This window comes from Pyxicephalus adspersus, chromosome 7 (genome assembly GCF_032062135.1).
Source record: "Pyxicephalus adspersus chromosome 7, UCB_Pads_2.0, whole genome shotgun sequence".
NCBI lineage: Eukaryota > Metazoa > Chordata > Amphibia > Anura > Pyxicephalidae > Pyxicephalus > Pyxicephalus adspersus.
Genome location: NC_092864.1, coordinates 41879272 through 41890212, shown reverse-complemented (window position 1 = coordinate 41890212; position 10941 = coordinate 41879272). Strand labels below are relative to the sequence as shown.

The following is a 10941-nucleotide window of genomic DNA, read 5'->3' as shown; positions in this document are numbered from 1 at the left end:
GGATTCTTCACTGTAAGGTCTGTGAAAAATGGAGAATCGGCTCCCTCAAGAAGTAGTTTTAGTAACTATTATAGATGCTTTAAGAAAAAGCTGGATGTTTTTCTAGAAGCACAGAAAATAACTGGGTGTTAAGGCTTTAAAGTAAAAATAACAGTGACTGTTGATCTGGGGAACATCCAATTGCCTCATGGAATCAGAAAGGAATTTTTTCCCCTGTTGAAGCAAATTGTACCAGGGTTTTTTTTTGCCTTCCTCTTGACCAACTATGTCCTATAGGGTTTTATATCTGGGATACGTTTATTTCCCTAGAGGTTGAACTTGATGGACTTATGTCTTTTTTTAACCTAACCTACTATGTACCTATGAAGAAGTCCAGTAAGGTTTGGGAGAGCTCCAACTCTCTTTGCACATTACATCGCTGGTGTCTGGCCGCTGCCCATGCACATTTTAAACCTTCAAAATCATAAAAGTAAAGGTAGAGAGACAAAGATGCACCCATATGTGAAAGTAGTTACAACACTTGAAAGGTTTTGGCTATGGCTAACTACATTTGTTACCAATGCCAGACGTAGCCAACAGTGGGCCCCTATTAAGAATTGACTATGGAGCCCTTGTGAGAGCCCATTGTGGCTGAGGAGGGTATAGAGCCCACGTCCAGTTGCACTTCCCTATGTCTGTCCCTGCTTGTTATATACCCAATGCGTTCTGTGTTGTCTTATTGAATTGCCTTCTTTAAAGGCTCCTTTACAATCTCTTTGAGTTGGGGTTTTATGTATGTTATATAGAATACATCTATGGCAAAGCCAATATGTTCTAGACAGGAATGAAGTTTAGCTACTAAGTACTAAATTTGATTTAGAGATTTATTCTACATTTTAGGATATAATCCAGAGTATCCTGGTAGATAAACAAATGCTTTAGCCACAAGGCACCTTTCCAGTCTTGGTAATATTACCATTATGACTTGAGGGTTTGGGTAATCCCCAAGCATTGCAAGAATACCAAACTTCCCAAGTAGATTGATATGGTTACAGTGGGTCGAAGATAAAAGCCAAAGCTGAGTGTGGTAACAAAACCCTAATTAGTTCAGGACATTGAACTAGTTATAGACCCCTAAAGAGGTGAGATACTATGGAAAGGCCAGGGTGTATTACTTTGTTTATGGAGGGGAGGGCATATTTGTGGCTTTTCAAGCTATGAAGATACATACACACATGAAACTCATTAAAAAAATAAAAGTTGAAAAAAAGAAGTACACATAAGGGATAAAACAAATACTAACTTGTTCCCTACTGCAGAAACTTACACTTAAAGGGGCATCAATTTCCTGAGTTGGATGCAGTTGTCAGTGGTTCCTCATGCTGTTGTCACTGCTGTGTTCTGTGGTACATTGAGGTCAGCTGATAACCGCCAAATGCAAAAGGAAACATGGGAAATTGGAAGCCCCTGAGGAATGTTCAGCAATATTAATTGCATATATTTTTACAGCTTGAGTTATTGAGATATGTACACAACAGAATACAGACAAAAATAGCACGAGTAAAAATAGGAAATATTTCATATTTATATAATAAAATACATTAGAACTTATCTAACCTATTTTGTGCAAATGCTGTTCTCTAAACATTGCCTCGGACACAAGAACCACAAGTAAACATGGGAGTAAAAAGGAGATATAGACTTGACCAGTGCAAGCTCTTAACAGCTAAACAAATGTCCTTAATAAAACAAGAACTAAAAGGGTAATTCCAGTAAAATGGACAACCTGACCTCCACTTATTGCCTTTAGTGAACACTTTTGCTTTCAGGTAATGACACCTCACAGGCACTCCGACATTCATTGTTTCCTTCACCTGTCAGAATGTCAGTTTAATATGTGTGGAGAGCATGATAAGACACATCCACTCCCACATCTGGCTGGGTTCCCATGGAAAATATCACTTGCTATAAAATATTATTTTATGACTCATCAAGCGATGCTGGACAATGCAGCATGCCAGAACAAAATCATGGATTCAAGTTTGTGTCTTGAAAAATGGACTTCCTGATAGTTCGAGGCCATGGGAGATGGGCCAAATGTCTGCAGGCACTTATAAATGTGTTCAAAATTCAGGAGGATCCTGCTGTGCATTATTTGCAAGTAACCTGTCCATAAAACAAAACCTTATTCCAATTTCTGAAAAATAAATTAAAACCCCCTCTGTTTCATTGGGTTTGGTGGGATAATACAATGTTGGGCATGCAAAGGCCCTTTCTCCACACTAGAAAATCCCAGCTATATTTCTACCTCCATGATAGAAACGTTTTTATATTATATTCAACATGAACTTTGCAATCTGGGTCAACAAAAAAATAACAACTTTACCAGCTCCTTATTTTACAGTCATATCCTGCTTTTCTTTATATCTGAGTACTTCCTTACAGCCAGTTCACACCTATGTGTGGACATATGCTTGATGCTTTCAATATATTTTGATACCAATGGCCTTGCATATTCTGTAGATCTTTAATGTGTGATCATGCACATAAAAAAGGTGCACATATTTTCTGATGAATGTATTATGGGATGTTGGTGCTTCGATTACGATGAAGATGAATAGAAGCACCCTGAAAACATATGCACAGATGTGTATTACAAGCCCAATAAAAATGAATGGGAACACTCCAAAATATCAGTCCACCATACATTATAGCATATTAAAGTTTCAAACCCAAACTAAACCCAACGCTTAACAAAACGATTTCTAAAAGCAATCAGGTTGATACACAACTTCAAGCAGTGTATATAATAAAAGTAGTGGATAGAATATCTGTTTCATGAGCCAATTGTCCTTGCACACTGCACTACACCTGATTTCCTCTCCTCTCTAAATTTAGGCTGTGAAATTCATTTTTGTCATCTTAGGCAGCTTTTTAAGTATTAATATCAGTGCTTTAAAGGTCCCTTGATGGCTATAACAATATCAAATGCCTGACATCAGGCTAAATATGTCCACCAGCTGCTATGTGTGCATAGCTGTACCCATTAAAAGATTGAGAAGCTTTATCATTGTAGGAAGCAAGCAAGACTGCAGGGAATACCAGTTGTTGTTTACTAATTACACAAAGGAATAGCAATAACCATTTTATAACGTTTAGTCCCAAGGCTACGTACACAAGTAGGATAATTGGTGTCGGAAACAATATTTTGTGATTGTTACCAGTAACAGATAAATGAATGAGCCTTGTAAACACAGCACCATTCTGATCTTTGGAGGGGGACAAGAAAGTGGAACCCTGCTGTGATCTCCTCCACCGAAAAGCACAAGGGTGCATCAATTTGTCTTTCATTGATCCACCAGGATGGATATTTGAAGGATGTTGGGGGACCATACAACACGTCAGATTTTTTTACCCAAAACAAACATTATCATTCTTTTCAGGCAAGAATAATTTGGTGTGTGTACACAGCCTTAAGCTATGTACATGTACTAGATAGGTGTAACTCAAAACTAATAATTAGTGACATATCATTAGATATTCGCTTATTAAAGAAAAGAATAGCCAATGTCATCAACAGATGCCAAGCTACGATGGTGCTGCAAACAATCCATGCTGACGGATTTCTTCTGGTGATTATCTGTCATCCTTTATTATGTGTACAGATGTTGTAAGACAAAGCATGATTGTGCACAACAACATGTGGTTATTAGTTGTATGATCTTTAGACGATCAGATCGGCCGTCAGTACAATGAGTTGAAAGGTCATTCTTTACAAACATATATACATACAATGCCGAACTCTGCACATACAGAGCAATGGCTGTTTACATAAAGAAACTTTTCCATTTTTTTTATCACTGACACTTTTTTTTCCTACAAAAATCAAATTTTCTGTTTTACCAGCAGCTATTTGAAGAAAATGCAGCAGATTTGCTCTGTTCTCTGTGTCAGGTTGACAGGTACACTAAATTACTGGTTAGTCATTTGAAACTTCTTAGTTCTAATCCGACAATTGTTCAGTTTAGCTATCAATCCGCAAGCGTTTCATGTGAAATTCTTAAAGTTTCCTTTTATGTGCTTAAATAGGGCACTTACATTTTTAAAAACTATGAACTGCCCACTAGGCATCTAAGGCATAGAGGAATCCCAGGAATCTCCCCTTTTTCCACAGCTGGGATCATTTAGTGAAATCTCACACTTTGCAGATACCTGGAGGCAACGTGACTGACATCTTGCAGCAATTAACCTGTGACGGCCTATTAACAGCTCTCCACCACAGGGTCATCATACTATGCTGGGGTTCAGCAGAGAAACTGTTAAGTTATGGTACATAATGGAGCAGAAACAAAATATTAATAAGTGTGATTATCCAGAGGAAACCCCCTCTTGGCATCCATTTAGGACATATCCCCTAGCTACCGATATAGAAATCCATTATGGCTACCTGTAAGAATAACAAGACGAGTAACTGCTGTGCCATGTTACCCATGAAGGTCATATGTTTAACTTTGTATAAATTAGATAAATTAGTTCAGCCTGAGTTGGCTATAAGAATGCTGAGGTTTATTTCTGGCAATTCTTGTCATGTGATTTCCCCGCTAACAGATTATGTCTACAATACTCATCTGCCTTGAAAACACAACTATGGCATCCTAGGTGATCACCATGCAAAGAAATGATTACAGGATCGAACAGAAGACGAAAGCTTTCTGACATGCTGGTATTTGCATCAGATTTGCACTGTCCACATATTTTGGATTTATATATGGTAACGCACAGACCAAGGTGCCTATAAAAGCTCCATTTATTTAGATTGTAAGCTCCTCGGGGCAGGGTCCTCTCCTCCTCCTGTGTCACTGTTTGTGTCTGTCATTTGCAACCCCTATTTAACCTAAAGCCCTGTGTAATATACTAATATATAAATATGGTAATAAATATTGTTTATAAACACTGCAATATATAAATGTTTTTTATTATTATTTATAATAAAAATTTTAAACGGCACCCCAACATACCAGCTTATAAAGCCCAGATGTGTTATTAGGCGGCATTGGTGACAGCCTAGTTGAATTAAAAGAGGTGCCTTACCATACTGCATCAGACAGAATCTGGCTTACAACCAAATTTAATTATTATTATTATTATTATTAAACAGGATATATATAGCACCAACATATTGAGCAGAGCTGTACAATAAAAGGGGTTGCAAATGACAGATGAATACAGACAGTGACACAGGAGGAGAGGACCCTGCCCCTAAGAGCTTACAATCTAGAGAGTGGGGGAATTAATGAATCGCCTATGATCATCAGACCGTGTAGAGCAAAGAAATCCACTGTCAATTTTTTACTTGACTAACCACTACTATTGAGTTTTCTGATTGGTAACCCATTGGTCACAAAACATGGAACACCTATGCACAATATTCCTCCACTCTGATCTTTTATCAGTGAGGAAGTGATCACAACTGCAACTGATCATTTCTGCACATTAGTTGGGCACTTTCGAGCAAGATTTTTTAAAATGTCTACTCATTCCACAATCAAAAATAGGTTGCTTACAATCAGTCAGCTGTTGAAATTACTTTTAATCCAATCATTGTATCAGCTCATAAATCAAATCTCAGCCTAACATATTAATATTTTAATATTATTATTATTAATATACAGCATTTATATAGCGCCAACATATTATGCAGTGCTGTACATTAAATAGGGGTTGCAAATGACAGACAGATACAGACAGTGACACAGAAGGAGGAGAGAACTCTGCCCAGAAGAGCTTACAATCTAGAAGGAGGGGGAATTAACACACAATAGGAGGGGGTATATGGAATGGTGGGAAGTAGTGAGGGTTTCAAAATACAGAAGAAGATGGTTCGGCAAATTTGAGTCTTTTAAATTAAGTGTTCTTTTTTAACATAGCTAACAATCATCATAATAACTCTTTCCACATACAATATTTTCCAGCCTTTTGGGACTTCCTCACGCAGCTGACACAGATCTGTCACTTTTTTATTTCAATGGAAGGAATTTTTTGTTATAATTGCAGCACATTTGCCAAGTTGGAGGGCTGTTCTGGCCAGTACAGCAACAGACCTACGTCTTGCAGCCTGCCAATCTCGGCGAGACATTTGGCTGTCCCAATAACAGTGTATGACTGCTACTAATCTGGTTTTAAAGATTCTTACAACATGACAAGGAAACAATATAAATTCTCTTTACTACGCCATCTCTAGCTAAAGCCTGCATTCCTTCATGTTGGAAAAGTGAGACACCACCATTGGTTAGACAATAGTTGGGGAGAGTTACAGATATATATCGTATAGAAGACCTGATGTCCGCAGACTTGGAAACTTCCAAAAAATGTACTCAAACTTGGTTTTACTGGATTCAGTTCAGCACCACTCCGGATTTTGTTCCCCTCTCCTCACAGTAGTTTTCATGCTTAAAAGTTCCATTCATACCAAAGAAAGTTCTAAACACTATTTGTTGTGTATTATAAATGTTTCTGTTTTTACTGTACTTGTGCCACCTCCCCCCTCTTCCTTTTCCCCCATTCTTTACTTGTTACTGTATACATGGAACAAATGGTCCCTGAGATGTTCCGGGTGCTCCACGTTTCAAAGTACTGTTCATACCTGCCTGTGATATTGTTGTTCTATTTTGTTTATTACGGTGTATATTTTGATATTTGTAAATGCAATGTATTTTTGTACTTGGAATTATCTCAATAAAGATTTAAATATATATATATATATATATATATATATATATATAAAAGATTCTTACAATATATATATATATGTTTTTATCTGCTTTAGGTGTATGTTGGGGTATGTAGATAGTATATTTTATGGTGTGGTTATCTTTAAAAATGTAAATCTCACAGCAACCACATGCAGACCCCAGGAGCTCATACTACAATCAGTCCTGACTGCACCCTAGACTTGTTGAGACCTATTCTGGAGATAACATTCAGGACAATCTGCACAGTTCATGCAACCCCCCCACTTTAGACCATTATCACAGGCTGAACAAAACTGCCAGCTGAAAGCACTGTGTGGTAAAGGTGCTGCAAGAAACAACTACAATATATATACTATAAATACTCGTAAACAGGCAGTACAATGTCTATGTGCCATAAACCAAGCCAAATTCAGAGTGAGATAAAACAATTGGTTGTTATAGGTTTTTGCACTTTTCATCATTTTTATACATTTGGGGCATAGCACATGAAACATGCCTTGAACCGGGTATTACCAGACTGTCGGATACTTCTCCATCTCGGCAAGGAATGCCCCAATCTGCACTAGATCTGGCCATCCATGAAAAATACTGACCAATACGACCTTGCGTGGAATACCCATATCACACAAGTTACAATAAACACACAAGAGCTCCATATATACAATGTTATAACTCTGTCGTCTATCCCAAATTTCTGAACAAATTACGTTGGCAGGTTTTCGGCAAAAGGTCTATAAGGGGCCCATACATAGCGTATCTGGAGAAGCCTTCAGACTAAACCTGCTATATATTACTTTGACGATGAACCCGCTCATTTTCCTGCCCAACGCCTATCAAAATATCCTCCAGCTAGATAAAACAAGTAATTTACTGAGAGCCAAACTTGCACATCAATGCAGCAACAATCATATCTATTCTTCACACAATGCAGATTGTCACCAGCTTGCCCAGAACTGTCAGATTTAGATATCGCCTAGAACATCCAAATTTACCTAGAAAGATGTCAGCTAGAAGTCATGGGCAGTCCAATCAGCATGTGGATTTATTTCTTTATTATTAGATAATTCTTTTTAGGAGGTGTCAAATCATTGTCACATGTGCGAACACAAAATCAATTCAGTGTTCTGAAGAAATTAGCTACCCAAGGGAGATGTCCTACATCCAGGCTAAAATCCCATCCAGCCTTTACCACCTCCTGCTCCATACCTAAACTTAACCCCTTCTTCTTCTTGGCTCCTAACCTTAACCACCCCCAAACTTGGTGCTTAACTTTACTCCCCTCCATCCATAACTCCCCTGCCTAATACCTGACTTTTGGTAGGAGCTAAGCTACTCAAAACTCAACCCCTAACACAAACCACCCAAACTCAACCTTCCAAAGAGAACAGTTAGATGGAGCTAACCTGCCCAAATCCTAACATTAACCTTCCAGCTAGCACAGTTAGGCTATTTTGATGCTAACCTACCTAATACCCAACACCAACTCCCAAGTAACTTCCAGACTGGACATTAAAGATTTTTCGGAGCTGGTCTACCCACAATCTAACACTAATCTTTCACGGATGGACAGATGGCCATTGGGTAGCTTAACAACCACCCACCAAGTAACTGCCTGACCATCAATGTTAGACATTTTGGGTTTTTCAAAGCTAACCAACCCAAAGCCAACTCTCCAGTAAACTTCCTTATCTTCCAGGTAGGACATTTAAGTTATTTTAAAGCTACCCTATCCGATACTTAAAACCAACCTCCCAAGTAAATGCTTTGCCTACTACATTAGACAGTGGGACTTTTTCAAGTTTTAATCTACCCAATGCCATCTCTTCTCTTAGTCTACCTTATCCAGTTCTTAACACCAACACTCCACATAACTGCTTAACCTTCTAGGTGGGCTTTTTCCACCCTATCCAACCGATACCTGACACCAACTTTTCCTAACTTCCCAGGTTGGCTTTTTTAAAATGACCCTCCCAACACTTAACACCGACCCTCTTAGACCCTGCTTGACCCTCTAGGTTACACATTAAGGCTATTTCATACCCAACACCTAACTCATCGTAACCCTCCAAGTTAGTTCATTTTGATGGAACACCAGAACTATCTTTTGGACCTTTGGAAAGTGATAGGTGACAAACTTATCAAATTCCTGGAGAAGAGAGGTCATGCAGATACACAGAGGCTGATGAGCACTTACCTGTAGGACAGATGGCCAGGTGAAGGTAGGTCAGTGGGAGGACCTGCTGTTGGTGTACATGGAAGTCATGCAGGTCATGTCCTCACCTGCTCACAGTCCTGCGTGTCCCCAGCAATATTAAGTGAAATTCTGCACTTCCTGCTACCTGTCCTGTAACAATGAGCTCCGGCTGAACCCCGGGCACTTCCCGGCACTTTCCGCTACAACTTCCAACTCTCCGCAAACTTTTCCTCCTCCGTCCCCCTTGGACGTGCTGCCAGGGATTTGTTTCCTTGCTCCTGCAGGTCACCGGTCCTCTGTCATTCCTCAGCCCGCCGGTCCCGGTAAATCTCCCTCCGGCTTCTCAGTCCCACCGGGTAGCTCTGTCTGTGCACGGAACTCTCCCCGCCACCAGCGCCGCCTCCTGCGGTTACCACCAGCGGCCGCTAGATGTCGCGGCGGGTGGGAAGCGCAGCAAGGACACGGAAAGGAAAGTGAACTCCCTGCGCAGGATCAGTGGGGGGGCAGTGACAGTTATGGGGGGGGGGACCAGACCAGTGCCAGCTATGGCATTGTGTGATGTCTGCTACACAGCATTCCTCCTCAGGAACATCCTGATACTTCTCTTAGTCATTGATTCATTTTTCAGGGATGTTTAAAGGATAATTGGATACAAAATTGAATTTTTGTAGCATGATGGTAAGCTGAATCTCCCATCACCTTTTTAAAAAGGCGGACCCTAGGCAAATATAAAGTAGGGGCCCCAAATGCACCTCATTCCAGGCCATTAATATGCCTTGCAGCACTTCCCTTGGCGACATGCCGTGTCTAGGCGCCATTCATTTTTATTTTACAGCTGATTGCTGGATACATCTCATGGGTGCAGCTTTGGATAGTAACATTTGTAGGTGTTGAAGCGGAACTAATGGGAAAAAAAATAAAATTGCAACCAGGCATCCCTATTGCAGAAGGGATGATGAAATGTATACAGGTAGTTCCCGGGTTACATACAAGATAGAGGACTGTAGATTTGTTCTTAAATTGAATTTGTATGTAAGTTGGAACAGGTACATTATTTTAATAAATGCAATTAGGACAGACAATTGTCTCAACATATTAATAAGCAGCGTGATGTCAGTTACTGTATAAAATCCTCACTGTGAGTTAATCACAAACAAAGCAAAAAAACAAAAAAAACTTTATGGAGCCTAGAAATTCATTAACTTCCGGGGCAAGCTGTGCTTTGTTATGGAAAAAGAAGCAACTGCAGAGTTTGTTTAGGTCATTAAAGAGTTACAAGAGGCTGCAGAAAGAGCTTAACCGGTATTTCATGCAATTCATGCAAACTGCCCCCCTTCAAGCCCCTGTCCTGCACACAAGGGAGCAGGGAAGCCTCATTTGTATCTAGGAGTCATCCATATGTGGGATGTCCTTAACTCGGGGACTACCTGTATACCAATTTGATGGCAGTTTTTTAATCACACTCACCTGTCCTTGCTCTGCTGCGCTGTCATCTTCTTGTGCTCCTCTTCCAGGTGTTGGATCTCCGGCTATCTTTTTTGGCCAGGCCTGTGCATTTTTTTAATTTTATTTTTGCAGAAGGCACAGGTGAGGTTTCTTCTGTAATAACAATGCTTACCTGCTGGGTTCACAATCCTCTTTTGCATGTGCAGTGCAGGATGTTGTGATATGCAGAACAACACAGCAGATTGGGGAATTTTGGGATACCCAGCATATCCTGACATCCTGCACTGAGCTTCCAAAAGAAGATTGTGAACAGACAAATAAAATTTTATTATTGTAGAAGGGATATCACCGATCCCTTCTGTAATAAAAAACCAACCTGCTTGCAAGAAAATAAAGAACTGCCTTATGCCTGTCAATCGTTGGTACATTTTTTTATCATCAATGATATTACACTGGTGGATTTAATTAAATGATATGCTCCTCAATGTAGCAAGACAAACCAATTCGCAAAACACAATGCTAAGAGGCTGCGTCTACATGGACTTTTTCCCCAGCATTCAAAAGGCCAAT

At 39.7% G+C, this 10941-nt stretch overlaps 1 protein-coding gene across 1 annotated transcript in view; it reads right to left on the bottom strand.

The window, feature by feature from the left end:
* TANC1 (tetratricopeptide repeat, ankyrin repeat and coiled-coil containing 1) overlaps positions 1-9300 on the bottom strand; it is a gene marked incomplete at its 5' end in the record, with an annotated part of 151361 nt that extends 142061 nt beyond the window's left edge. The window contains 1 exon segment of the mRNA XM_072418196.1: positions 8926-9300.
* Positions 9301-10941: the final 1641 nt, after the last annotated feature.